Source organism: Leguminivora glycinivorella, chromosome 14 (assembly GCF_023078275.1).
Source record: "Leguminivora glycinivorella isolate SPB_JAAS2020 chromosome 14, LegGlyc_1.1, whole genome shotgun sequence".
Lineage (NCBI taxonomy): Eukaryota > Metazoa > Arthropoda > Insecta > Lepidoptera > Tortricidae > Leguminivora > Leguminivora glycinivorella.
Window position 1 is genome coordinate 14,606,901 of NC_062984.1, and position 13,372 is coordinate 14,620,272.

Below are 13,372 nucleotides of genomic sequence, written 5' to 3' on the forward strand. Positions count from 1 at the left end.
TAGCCTCAAAATCCGCGATAGCTATTTACTAGTACATATTTAAATCAAACGCTTATATAGTGTTATAGAAATCAATGGCTACAGTGGCCTATTTCACTACAGTGACATTGACACTGACAATTTTGTGTTTAGTTCTGGATTGACAAGTTTATCGTCAATATTTAGCGATAAGACCGCCTGTTGTTACCTCTGTTTAATTTGTTTTGTTTCTTGTGTATTACTTGTAAACTATGTGAGGTGTGCAATAAAGAGTATTGTATTGTATTGTATTTCCTTGTTTAATAGGCAAATAAAGGCGAAGTGCCAGTGTCGGGCGACAATTGTCACTGTGTAGAAACAAGCCACTATTATCAATGACAAATAATGTTCTGATTTCACTCATAAATTCCCACTCCTCGGTTCAACCACATGACCCAATAATTAGCTTCTCACACTCCGCTAGGCACTGCCAACACACGACCTACCTCATAATTATCCCTGGTTAAATTCAATAGCCCTATGCAATAGACATTATCTTGGTATGCGATGTAGTAAGAAATAGACAAGTTTTGGAAACAACGGGCGAACAATAGGCGATTCTATGTATGAGAATTGTTAACGATAAGCTGTTTAGGTAAGTTGTGTCTTTTAGTAGTAACTATTATTACTACTCGTAGTAATATGGCATTGTACATAATTATCTCTTTAACTTTTATTGTCTTTTTATCTCTTTCTTAGCCTTTTTAATGATGAACAGTGAAGGTATCAGCCAATGTTTAAAACAACCTTATTTCGATAGTATGTATGTATGTATGTATAAGCTTTATTGTACATAAAGGAAACAAAAGAGACACAGTTACAGAGTCAGTAATAAACAATGTAGGCGGACTTATCCCTTAATGGGATCTCTTCCAGTCAACCTTTGAGGAAATGAGTAGAAGCGAATTAACATATATAGTCTTAGATATAGTCTTATCCAACTAATTTATTGTTTTATGTTATAAATGGGAAAGTGTGAATGACTGTTTGTTCGTCCGTCTTGCACGGCAAAACGGAGAGATGTGGATAGTTGAAGGGATGGAGAGTGACATAGGCTATTTTTTTTTCTAACCCCCACTTCCCTAAACTGGAGGGTGGAAGTTTGTATGAAGCATTCCGCAATTTAGGAATTTAACGCGAGCGAAACCGCGGCCAAAAGCTAGTACTGTATGAACGAGTAATAGGTAATTATCGTTTCACGTGAGTATTACTTATAGGGTCATGAAAGTGTAAGAAAAAGCTGCTTTATGCGGATCAGCACGGGAAGCATGGTCGCGCGATAGACGATAAAATATCAGGCCGTCCCTATCGCACTTACAAATAGTGCGATAGGGACGGCCTGCTATTTTATCGTCTATCGCGCGACCATGCTTCCCGTGCTGATATAGAATCTCTATATAACATGGCATTGATTAATCGATTCAAAACTTAATCAAGTAGGTACATTACCTAACTTTGTGACCTAATGTCGGCATGTTAATGAGCCATCACGACAGCACGACACAGACACGACCAGTCGAAATGTATCAAGCATGTCGTCTACACTATACTTAGACTTGCTTTGATCCATGAATACCTGTTGCGCTAGTAACAATTTTCTGATGCATAATACATGAGCCTTAGCCTTTAAGAAATGTTATATTTGCTGTCAGGTGGAAGCACTAGAACCCGGCGCTAAACCAATACTCGTCCTCATAGCTTGAATTGCCATTGATAAGATAAAATCAAGTATTAGCACATTTAAACGATGAAAAATGTGGGTTCCTTTAATACTTCATTTCCCAATTTCAAATTAAATAGCTTATTTTTAAATTATGTGCATACCATTTTTAATATAGTCTGACATTTATTAAGACTGACAGTTAATATTTTAGAGTCCCAACATGTGACATTGAAATTTGTACTAAGATGACATCTAAAATTGGGACTGCCAGAAAAAGCACACTCATCTACTCGTACAATCGGATTGCCTAAGAAAATTTATAATTTTGAGAAATTTCGATATTGTCATCCTATAAAATAAATACTATTTAAATAAACACAAACTCCTGTCCCAAAACACATGACAATAAATATTTTCTGTTGTCATTTTAAGCATTAGTACTTCCACCTTATCTGAGTTTGATCTTGTATTCAGGATAGATTGTTTTTTTACCCTTTCATTGTTTTTAAAAGCAGCGCATTTTTCTCTAAATGTAAACATTAACCTCTGTTGTTTTACGTAAGTTCCAATAATCACTGTTAATCAGTTTATTCATGTTATGCTAATACGTTTATTTGTATTTTTTTTTAATCGGAAGCCGATAATATCCTACTGACATGCATTATTCAGCACCGCATTATTGTTTATGATCAATGCATTTAAATTGTTGTTACACATAATAGAGGTAATGTGAAATGCTTTTCACCACACCGACTGCATGGTATAGGCTCTCTTCATATTGCAAAAACAAATGACATAGTTGCATTTTATCCACAAGAGTGTAAAGCAATTTCAAGCAAATTTTTATTATTATTTTATTTAAATAATGGTTTTGAATCATATAAGTTAACAAAAATTGATCTGAATTTGATTTAGTTTGATGTTTTACAGTTATATATTGTATTTTCACCGTGTTGGAGTGGTGAAAAAACTTTGTTTGACCTACATGCATTGAAACTTTAAAACCCTCGCAACGCTCAAGTTTCCACAATTTGAACCCCTATATATTGGAATCTTTCGCTTGCTCGGGTATCAATATTGTCACGTGAAACGTTAAACAACACCTTTCCCCTTTGTAAAACAAAAAACTATAACCTCTTTTCGGTTGGTGATAGACGATAGTGATATTGACCAAATTTTAGTCACCTTATATATTTCATTTCATTTCTCATAAATCTCTTTCTACTCAAAAAACGAGTAGACTTCGTTTATACACGTACTACTTTACAGCTGGCCTAGCCAAAGTCACAATCGCTTTCGATAACGAAAGTAAACGCTTTGTGTGTCTCTATCACTCTTCCATATTCGTGCGGCGTTAACAGTTGCATTTCGATCGCAACAAAGCGCAAGCGATCATCACTTTTTTAAGTCGGCTACATGTGAACTTCCTATGGTTCACATTAAGTACACCTTACTTCTGTAAAACATGGGATTACGTTCAGGAATTACGAAATAACATTGAACTTCAATATGCATTAGAGATGGGCCGAATATGGACTTTGTCGAATACGAATATTCGGCCGAACATTCGGTTCAGCTCTTACCGAACCGAACATTCGGCCGAATATTCGGTTACGCCATTTTTTAAAGGGGATGTTCATAAAATTAAAACTATTAAATGATTGATCATGGTTACATATTATGTTACTACAACTATGTTTTTATGATTTAGTGGCTAACTAAAACTTAGTTAAAGCAACTCTGAACTTTTCTCAACTCTTAAACTACGGTTATTTAACTTTTTTACAAAACAATTATATTTATATTTTGACTCATAGGTAATTATCTCTTTTTAGTAGTTCCTTAGGAAGCTACTAAAATAGGAGCTTATTAAGGTATCCAATGGAATACGTAAGATCTTCATTAGTTATTTTACTTTTTTTATTCGGTAAATATTCGGCAATGCAACCGAATTATTCGGCCGAATACGAACATTGAAAAAATTGCCGAATATGCCGAATATTTACCGAATATTCGGCCCATCTCTAATATGCATTCAAAGAATGTACATCGTAAATAGATACTCATGTCAACCGAAGACATACACAACCTACATGAAGTATTAATTCAACGTAACTATACAGGTTGATTCAAAGTCGTAAAGTTTACAACTGACGATTATGTCGAGCGTCGACCATCTCAACTCAACCAACCGAATTTTATTGCTTCCATTTACGGTAACATGATTGTCTCAATACATAATATCCGCATACAAATGTCATGAACACAAAAAGAGTATTCACCCAAACTAAAAATAAACCATAAGATGCAGTCGCCATCAAATATATCGGAATCGGAGCTGCCTAAGCCCTCACAAGCATCGGAACACAGCTCTAACTATTGTCAAGACGTTAGAAGAGCGTGTTCAAATATTTGTGAGGGCTTTGGCAGCTCCGATATAGAGGTACATCTGATTGTGAAGGTACCCTTCTCACTGGCTCTCATTTTATTAGTTACTGTCAAAAGGGACTTGTTGGCTTCGGATGGAAAAGGAAATCCCTTTCCTCCCGTCGGTGTGCCCGGTTGGTGACGAGCTAAGAATTTCACCAAGTCAAATGCGGGATTTGAGTTCAATTGTATGGGCGATGTGCTGGCGACCTATCACTGCAATCCCACGATTTTGGTATCTTTCTAACCGCTATTTGTTGAGAGTGATACTGAAATTTGAGCAGTTTCATGTGCTACAGTTTTCTGTATCTTTCTATATTTAGAAAACTTAGTGAGGATGAAGATTTTGGTGCATTGTTTCATACTTTTGATGCTGACTGTACTCAGAGTGGCGTACATTATACTCGTAACACTTACGAAGCTTTCTTTCTTTGGTTGCATGGGCTCAAAACGTATTTGAGGTTTTCGAAGGGTTTCCGAGCTTTTTTAATTCTTTCCTAATTGATTCATGATGTGTTGTTGTTGTTGATTCCCCCATAGGTGCATAGGGCCTCCACAAGATCCTTCCACGCCTTTCTATCTTGAGCCACCGCCTTGGCCTCGTTCCAACTCAGTCCGAACTCCCGCAGCTCGTTCTCTACGCCCCGCCTCCAGGTGTGTACGGGGCGTTTGCGGGCTCGCTTTCCTCCTTGAGGCTGCCACTCAAACGCGATACTGGCGCTGTTGTGGTTAAGGGTATGACCGACCCATCTCCATTTCCGCTGAGCCACTTTCTGTGCGATCGGAGGTTCAAGTGACTTAATAAGATTTAAAAAAATGTGTTTTTGTGAATTTGGCATCACTCGAACCACTAAATACATAATCCATTATCTCGGAATTATGTCTCTTAATTCAAATGAAATGCAGGTGTATAATCCTTGGCTTCCTGCCCTGCGATGTACTGGTATTGTGGCCGTGTTAGTAAACTCGCGAGTAAAGCCGGCACACAATGCACTATTGTTTACATGGCATGATGAGTATTCTCCAATTAACAATAATCTATGTTTACTAACAAGGCCTGTCGAAACCGAAACTGAAGGCAAATCTTGGGTTAACAGTAACAAAAACAACCAAATTAGGTATGATGGCAGTTTTCCGTAAATAAATAATGTTAATCGGTCAAGTTTTTTCGGAAAATCGAATAACTACGAGTATAAGGATAAGTTATAGATTGTATAAAACCCCATGATGACGTATACTCGTACCACATAGGAGCATTTCAGTAAAAAAGCTGGCCATTAGTCGATATAAATAAGTAAAAATAAAAATAAATTAAAATAGCATATTTGGATTGACACAATGGAACTACTTATGAAAATGTATATAAATAATTTTGGCCAGCTTTTTTTGTCAAATACGACAAATACCCCTATGTGCGCGTAGCGTACGTGACGTCATCGTGTCACCGATTTTCAATTACGACAATAATTATATGTTTGATAGCCAAATGGTCATCATAAATTCATAGAATATTCAAAAAGTGCGATGTTATTGTTTTGTGACGTCCCACTACATCGATATGGCCTAATTAAATGTATAAAGGACCAATATGAGTACAGATGTAGTGCAAAAAGATTTGCCTTCGTAACTGTTACGGAAACGTACAAACGTGTCATGCTATTTCAGTTAGTCTCAGTACAAGATGTACTAACATTGACTGAACTAGTATGACAAATACGAACGTTTCCGGAAAAATACGAAGGAAACCCTTTTCGCACTACATGGTGTATTGCTATTTTGGTACCCTGAAAGTCCGTTTGTCATACGATTTATTCACTGAAATGTACGCTACGTTATAGTTTATAGTATAATTTATTTTAGCTTTTAGGTCTTTTACTTTCTTATATGTAATCTTAATAATTATATCTTTTAAAATTACCTTTAAATATGGTTAATTTTGTATTCATTTTGGTGGCTCAATTTTACCACAATAGTCATTCAATGTGTGTCAAGTACCAAATTACAAAGGTAAAACAAACCTAAGACCTTTTCGAAATGTTCATGCACTGATAACTTATGTTAAGGTTAATTTCCTATGATAAAAACAGTTAAAAGTAGCGAAAATGTTTAGATTTCTTAGTTATGCAAATAAAACCAACAAACAAAATTAGGTTATATGTATAGGCTCTAGACTTTGACTTTAATATAACTAATGCTAGGTTTACACGGGCTTAGTTATTTGTCATTAGTATTAGCGATTAGGGGCTGGTCAGCAAAGTGACAAGTAGCACGTAGCCGTCTACACATGGGTATTAGAGAATAGTATTAGTTACAAGATATTGCCATGGTAACGAACTGGAGTAGTTGAACTTCACTTGTCACTAATGTTTACACCACTAGAAAAGTGACAAGTATTAGTAGTTTTTATTACGACGATACATACTTGTCGCTTAGTAAATAGAACTGACTTTTATTCACTTGCACTCGCAGTTGCACTAATACTAAGCACTTGTATAATGTGTTTACACACATGTGACAAGTATTAGTGAGACACATTAAGCATTAGCTACTAAGCTCGTGTAAACTCAGCATAAGTAAGGTGGAGTAAATTAAAGTATAGGGTACCGTAATTTGGGGTGAGTGAGTACTTGAGTAGGGTTCACGGGGGAAATTGGGTTATGAAAGGGTAGAGAAGGGATGAATAGGGGGTGAGATGGGACTTATGCATAGATTAGGGATAGGTTTAGTTTGCATATGATATTTAGGGATATCTAGGTTTAGTTTGCATATGCAAAAATAAAATACTGTCGAGGTTTGAAAGTCAGTTTGGGTCCAACTCACCCCAAATGACGGTACTGATAATGTCCAAGAAAAGAACTTCTTTGAAAGTCGGTTTTTAATCTTAGCGTTTTCTTAGTAGGTAATTTCCTATAAAATCTTATGTTGATTATGAATGCATTTTAAGTATTGTAATATTTTGTTTCATTAAGTGTTGTTATATTTTGTAAACACCGCATAGCTGAAACCAAAAATGTTGGTCACTGTTCCAAAGTAGGTATTGTTTAAAAATACTTGTTGGCGCGTTTGTGTGAAATTCCACAAACCGGGTTGTAACCAGTAGAAGCTGAAGCTGAAGAAAAGTACTATCAGCTGCAAAAGTGCATGGCGAATTTATCAATGAATTCATTCGTTTTCTTTCAACCCCTTATTTGCCAAGAGTGGCACTGAAGCTTTAGTAGTTTCATGTGTTCTGCCTACCCTATATACATGTATGTATGTTCATTCATAATTTCTCCATGCAATTTTGCAGCTGATAGTACATTCTATGAAAATGAGTTGATTGTTTTATTCATTTACTAAGGGGCGTTTTTTTTTTCAAAATTTTGAGATACCTGATTTTACTGATATCAGTTTTTTTTTATACCACGTCGATGGCAAACAGGTATACGGTCCGCCTGATGGAAAGCGGTCACCGTAACCTATGGACGCCTGCAACTCAAGGGGTGTCACATGCGCGTTGCCAACCCATTACAAACTTGTACACTCCTTCTTAAGTTCACATTAAGGGAAGGTTATTTAGGTCAAATACAATTGAATTATCTAAGAAACTAAGGGTCTTAACTGTTATTCTAATGAGTTATTCTATAAATAAATGTAATTACAGAACAAGTGAATCACAACCTTTACTACTTCCTAATGTTATTTAATTTGACATGTACCGTCAGATACCTATGCTTAACATCAATAATCACAATCACACAATAAGTGTGAGTGAACCTTAAGAATAGCATATAAGTTTATATTATTCTTAAGGTTCACTCACACTTATTCATTCATTTATTACGTATGAACCCAAGATATTTCGAGTTTAATAAAAATGAATATACCGGTTACATCCTGTTAATGAGCCTAATAACATCCTGTAGAATTCAACGGAAATAAAAAAGCACGGTGTATAATATAAGTGACATCAAACAACTAATATAGGTATTTGTAGAGACTCTTCTTACGCTGTTTTTTTAATAAAAATGAAACGGTAGTTAACTCGTGATTATTTTTATATTTTATCACGTAGTTCAGTCAATATACCTATTTGAAGTCGGTGCCAAGTAAAATTTTAAGACATACCTATGATATTGGTGCGGTTTGGCCCAAAAATTCTGCAATGTATAGCATCGTCTAGCTCTCTCTGTCGCGCCAATACGGAAGAGAGATACATAAAGCTACGTTACGCTAACGAAGCGTAAGTGATTGTGAGGTTAGCTAGGTACCCTGATCACTGAACTCCTAGACACTGAACCACCAATCCTTCAATGGCCATTCCCCGACACTACAACCCCAGATCCTCTTCCCCTAACCGAACCCTATTACCCTCGACCCCTCAACACCCAACTCCTCAGTCCCCAACCTATGAACTCACCGCCTTCTCAACCCCCTAACCTAACAAACCCACCCACAAAGACGTGAGAGTACATGGTAAAGGCTACAGTCGAATTTCATCAATATGTGGTGGTGGATTTGGAAATGCTTAAGTTGCTTTAAAAACACCAAAACCACTGTACACGTCTACCAATACAAATTAAAAAAAGAGCTCCCTCAAGTCCTCATAGTTGTATCATGCCATGCCATCATCAGAATCAAAAACATTAGGGAAATAAATACCTTCATCCTCATCGGGGTCACTATACTCACTATATCGAATAAATAGTTTTAGAGAGAAAAAGCTCGAGTTGCTTGAAAAAACACACGAATCACCATAAATTCGCATTTAAAAAATTTAAAAATTCCTTGAATTTTTCATGGATCCCATCATCAGAACAGCATCAAACTTATATGTAACCAAACCACCATCGAGGTATCTTCTTACAAACAAAAATTTATTGTTGAAATCCGATCACAGGTTAAACGATCAATATACATTAAAAAAACACAGCCTCAACCGAATAAATACAGAACCTCCTCCTCCTGGCTAAAGAAGTCGGTTAAAAGGCACTAGTTTCAATCTAAACAAGCTAGTTAAAAAAAAAACGAGTTCTCAACTAAACAAATAAATATCCTACCTGTTCGGCAAGCACGAGACAAGTCACCGGTGAGATTGATCCAATATTGAATTTCGCGCGAAACCGAACGAGCACCGGCGTTCGTTACGTACCGACGGTCAAACTACACTGGAAGAACAAAACACTACGCCACAGAACACTCGCCACTCGCCCCTCTTAAAAGTAAAAGTGGTTGATCCCGGAGGCGTGGCAACAACAGCCGTGACTCGATTATTACGCCAAACGACGCCTTATTATCAAGGTGCGTGGCCCCAATTCATAGATAACTCACGTCACGTTAGTCCGGAACTTCTGTCTCAAGGTCGACTTTTGATTTTGACAAGGGCGCCTTTTCAGCCAAGATTAGAAAGTTAATTAGGCAAGCGTGCGCAGGTCAGTTACATATCTCAAAGCGTATGCGAAGATCTTTTGAACTTGTCATGTTGACGGCGATTCTCAAGCTGATAGCATGTATTTCGGGGGTCTGCAGTAGGTCAGTTACTGGACTTGATGAGAACTAAAAGTAATTATTTTCCTAAAACATTTCACAAGAAAGGAAAATGACTACATAGAATTCAAGAAATCCTGCTCTACAATAATAATGTAATTATATATATCTACTCATGTCCAGTTCGTAGATCGATATGACGAGTCTCAAGTCTAAATTCCAATAAAGTGCTATGAAATTCAACGTATCTGAACTATTAAGTAATTGCGAATTTGAAGATTGATAATTATTTTCTTACGTACGAGTAACAGGATGCTTCCATTTACGTCGAGTTATTAATTGGTATTCGGTAAATTCGAAGATATTTATAGACATAATTATTACATACATTCATCCACGGTTATACAGCATACTTTTGCGGTCTTTAAAAAAATACAATATTATACTACCTAAGTATATAGCCTATATAGGTATTTTAAATAGTTAAATACTTATAATAGGTAAGCGTAAAAAATAGGTACGCACGACGTTGCTCTTTGATGGATTTAGAGCTTTGGGACATATTTTTGATAAAGTTGCGTGAACCCATTTTTACCTGATCATACTTAATTGACTATCAATAACAATTTCATTGAAATCGCAATTAACCACTGGCATCAAATAGGTCTCACGGTAGCTGCCGTATTGAGAGTAGATTTACTCATAAGTAACTACGTAAACACTACTTTTTGTAGTATACCTGCCTAGTTCACAGCGCCACTATAATTTACCCAGGGCGCTAGGCCACTCGATCAGTAATGTAATGTTATTCACAAACAATTGTAAATCACTACACCTCATGAAACAAAGTTACCCGCCGCGTCCGTGTGTGTGTATTCACGGTAAACTCAAAAACTACTCACAGCTTTTCATGCAGTTTTCACCCATTATTGCCAGAGCTCAACGAGGCGTGCGAAGTGTAATATAAAGTATAATTGTAGACTTCCATAGGCTACGGAGATTGCTGACGTAGTACTCAAAGTGAAGTGTGTATGTTTGGTATTCAGAGAATGTTTGTTGAACTTTTACGCTCTAGGCACAATTTTATTGGTATGAGATGGGACTACCTATTTATGAATTCTAATCAAACATTTAAGAATAAACAGCTATAGAAGTACGAATAAACTCTCTTTATCTGTGTTATGTACAATAAACAATTTATGTATACTTCTATAGATATTCAAGTTCGTTGCATCACAGAGCGTTTTCACGTTATTCGACCTGATATCGGATGTAGGAAAGATGACAAAGGCAAATTAATGTCTAATATGGTGTCTTAAATATTTAGGATATCGGTCCTACATTTATCTGATCGGAGAATGTCAAAACGCACTTACACTGGTTTACCTGCATTAAACATGGTACTTCATGAATAGCCAGATGCCATTCCCAGCCATTGAACGATCGATTTTTGTCCTCAATGTGAATGAATGGTGGGACCCGCCGAGAGGAAACGTGAGCCGATCCCCGATGTCGGAAGAGCTCGGGTTCCTGAAACAATCAGACCGAAACGGTATTCTGATCCTTTATTTCGTACACTGATTTGTTTACTTGCTAACTTGTAATGGTATTGTGTTACTCTGATTTCAAAATTGCATTGCATGTAGAAACGATATCATTTCAACTGAATGAAGAGTATAACCTAAACATGAACGTCATGAACTTTGACAATGTGTTGTCATCGTCATTCTCTGTCCTCTTCCTATTATTTGGGGTCGGCGCAGCAGATTTTCCTCCTCCATTCCTCTCTATCAGCCGTCATTTTCATACTAACACCTTTCATTCTCATATCATAACTTTGACAATCTGTTGTATTCATACTACATAATATTATGAATGGGAAAGTGAGTGTGTCCGTCTTTCACGGCAAAACTACAGTATAATAAAGAGTACTATCGTACAGTATGGCCACTCCCGCTCCCCTCTGAAAGCGCCGCCCACCCCCTCTCGGTTACCTAACAGTTACCGCCTGTCAAAAACGCGAACATTCGACCTGTCATATTTCACTCATACAAGCATAGTACGCGTTCACCTACACGAGCTGAGACTGTGTGCTAGGAACGCGCATAGCTGGGCATTAACTCGTTAACCCGTTAATCGTTAATTAACGAAGTTAACATTTCGATTAACGGATTAACTTTTAAGTTAACTTGAAAAAATGTTAACGGACTCGTTAACTTCCGTTAAATTTCTCCGAGCCCGTTAATCGTTAATCTAGTAGGGCACAGGCGCCATCTGCGCTGCGAAAAACACGTTCTGAACGCTACTATAAAAGCCCGAAGTACGGTAAATCCTAGGTTTTACCGATGTCGATTGCTAAAAGTCCGAAATATTACCTAAAAAAGTATTCTTCACGTGGATGTGCTTTTACTAACTTTGATTCGGTGGATCCTAAGCTTTACCATGGCGACTGTTGTAGTGATAGGGCAGCAAATTCGAGCGCTATTTACGACCACACTCGCTTCCCTAGCCTCTACCGCCCAAAGTGCCACAACAGTCCCGTCACCGCCAGCATCTCTCCTGACACAGCTCTTGGCAGTAGCTCAGACGATCACTGCCTTCCACGTGCAGCCTACAGTTCAATAGGCTAGCTGTACTTCGGCCTTTTACAGAAATATAATACGTTATAAATATAGTGGATACTGATGCAACTAAATATTTAAAGAAAAGTTAATTTTTTTTCACGTGTTAACGGATTAACGATTAACTTTAACTTACGTTAAATTTGTCGAAATGTATCGCATTAACGATTAACGAAGTTAACTTTTTTAGTAACGGATTAGCGATTAACGAAGTTAACTATTTGATTAACGGTGCCCAGCTATGGGAACGCGCCACTTTCATATATTTGATCGCCAGTGTCCAAGGTGTGGCAAAACAGAGCTACGTATTGACGTGATTTTTTAAGTGGAGATAGTTGAAGGGATGGAGAGGCTACTTTTTGTCTCTTTCTAACGCGAGCGAAGCCGCGGGCAAAAGCTAGTTTTAAATATTTTTCAAATGATGTACGTCAACCAATTGGAACCCTAGGCTACTGTAGAACTATGTCATAGTGACGTTATGAATCAGATTGTAAGAAATCTCTTACCAATTGTCATTTTGACATGGTTGTAGAGTAGCCTAGGGTTCCAATTGGGTGACTACATTTATTTTCCCCTCACTAGCTCGGAAACACGTGTTTTGTCCTTTAATACCAGCGGGTAAAAACGCATTTTATCCACTAGTAGGTAATGTAATTTGACCTTGAATAAAGTCAAATTAACTGCTTTAAAATTGATGAAAGTAGGTGAATCTAGTTATAAAGATGATTTACCACCTGTGGAACTACTGGAAGCAGTGATAAACGCATTTTTTGCGTTGCAGTTTCCTCGCTATAGTGAGGGGAAAAGTTTTGTGTTACACTCGGGTGCAAATGTATTTTACTTCTCGTGTGTTAAAAAACTCGCAAGTTCAGGATTCTATTCTCGAACCACTCGCTTCGCTCGTGGTTCAACTATAGAATCCTTTCACTTGCTCGTTTTTCAATTCCACACTCGGCGTTAAAATACAACTTTGCCCCCTTGTATAACAAATAACTATTTCAATTTTTGTGACAATTTATGGCGATGATCGATCTATATTTTGCGTAATGTGAAAGTACCAGAAAATGTGTAAGTATATAAAAATGACCAATCAATCTGGATCACTTTAAAATCCACCGTACAAGTATAATCAGGTGGTCTTTGACACGGAAAAAATAGAGAAGAAAACTTGGATGCA

General features: G+C 37.1%; 2 protein-coding genes across 3 annotated transcripts in view; one reads left to right on the plus strand and one right to left on the minus strand.

Moving 5' to 3' along the window:
• LOC125233126 (protein yellow) overlaps positions 1 to 9,248 on the minus strand; it is a 56,953-nt gene extending 47,705 nt beyond the window's left edge. The window contains exon 1 of the mRNA XM_048138994.1: positions 9,148 to 9,248. The gene's annotated coding sequence lies outside the window, so the exon portion shown is untranslated. The remainder of the gene's footprint in view (positions 1 to 9,147) is intronic.
• The window catches only part of LOC125233127, a 35,459-nt gene that overhangs the window by 6,652 nt on the left and 15,435 nt on the right, over positions 1 to 13,372 (plus strand). The window contains exon 1 of one of the 2 annotated variants that reach the window (XM_048138995.1): positions 13,192 to 13,263. The exons of the other annotated variant lie outside the window; for it this stretch is intronic. The gene's annotated coding sequence lies outside the window, so the exon portion shown is untranslated. Of the gene's footprint in view, positions 1 to 13,191; positions 13,264 to 13,372 lie in introns of those variants that run through there. 2 annotated transcript variants of the gene reach the window in all.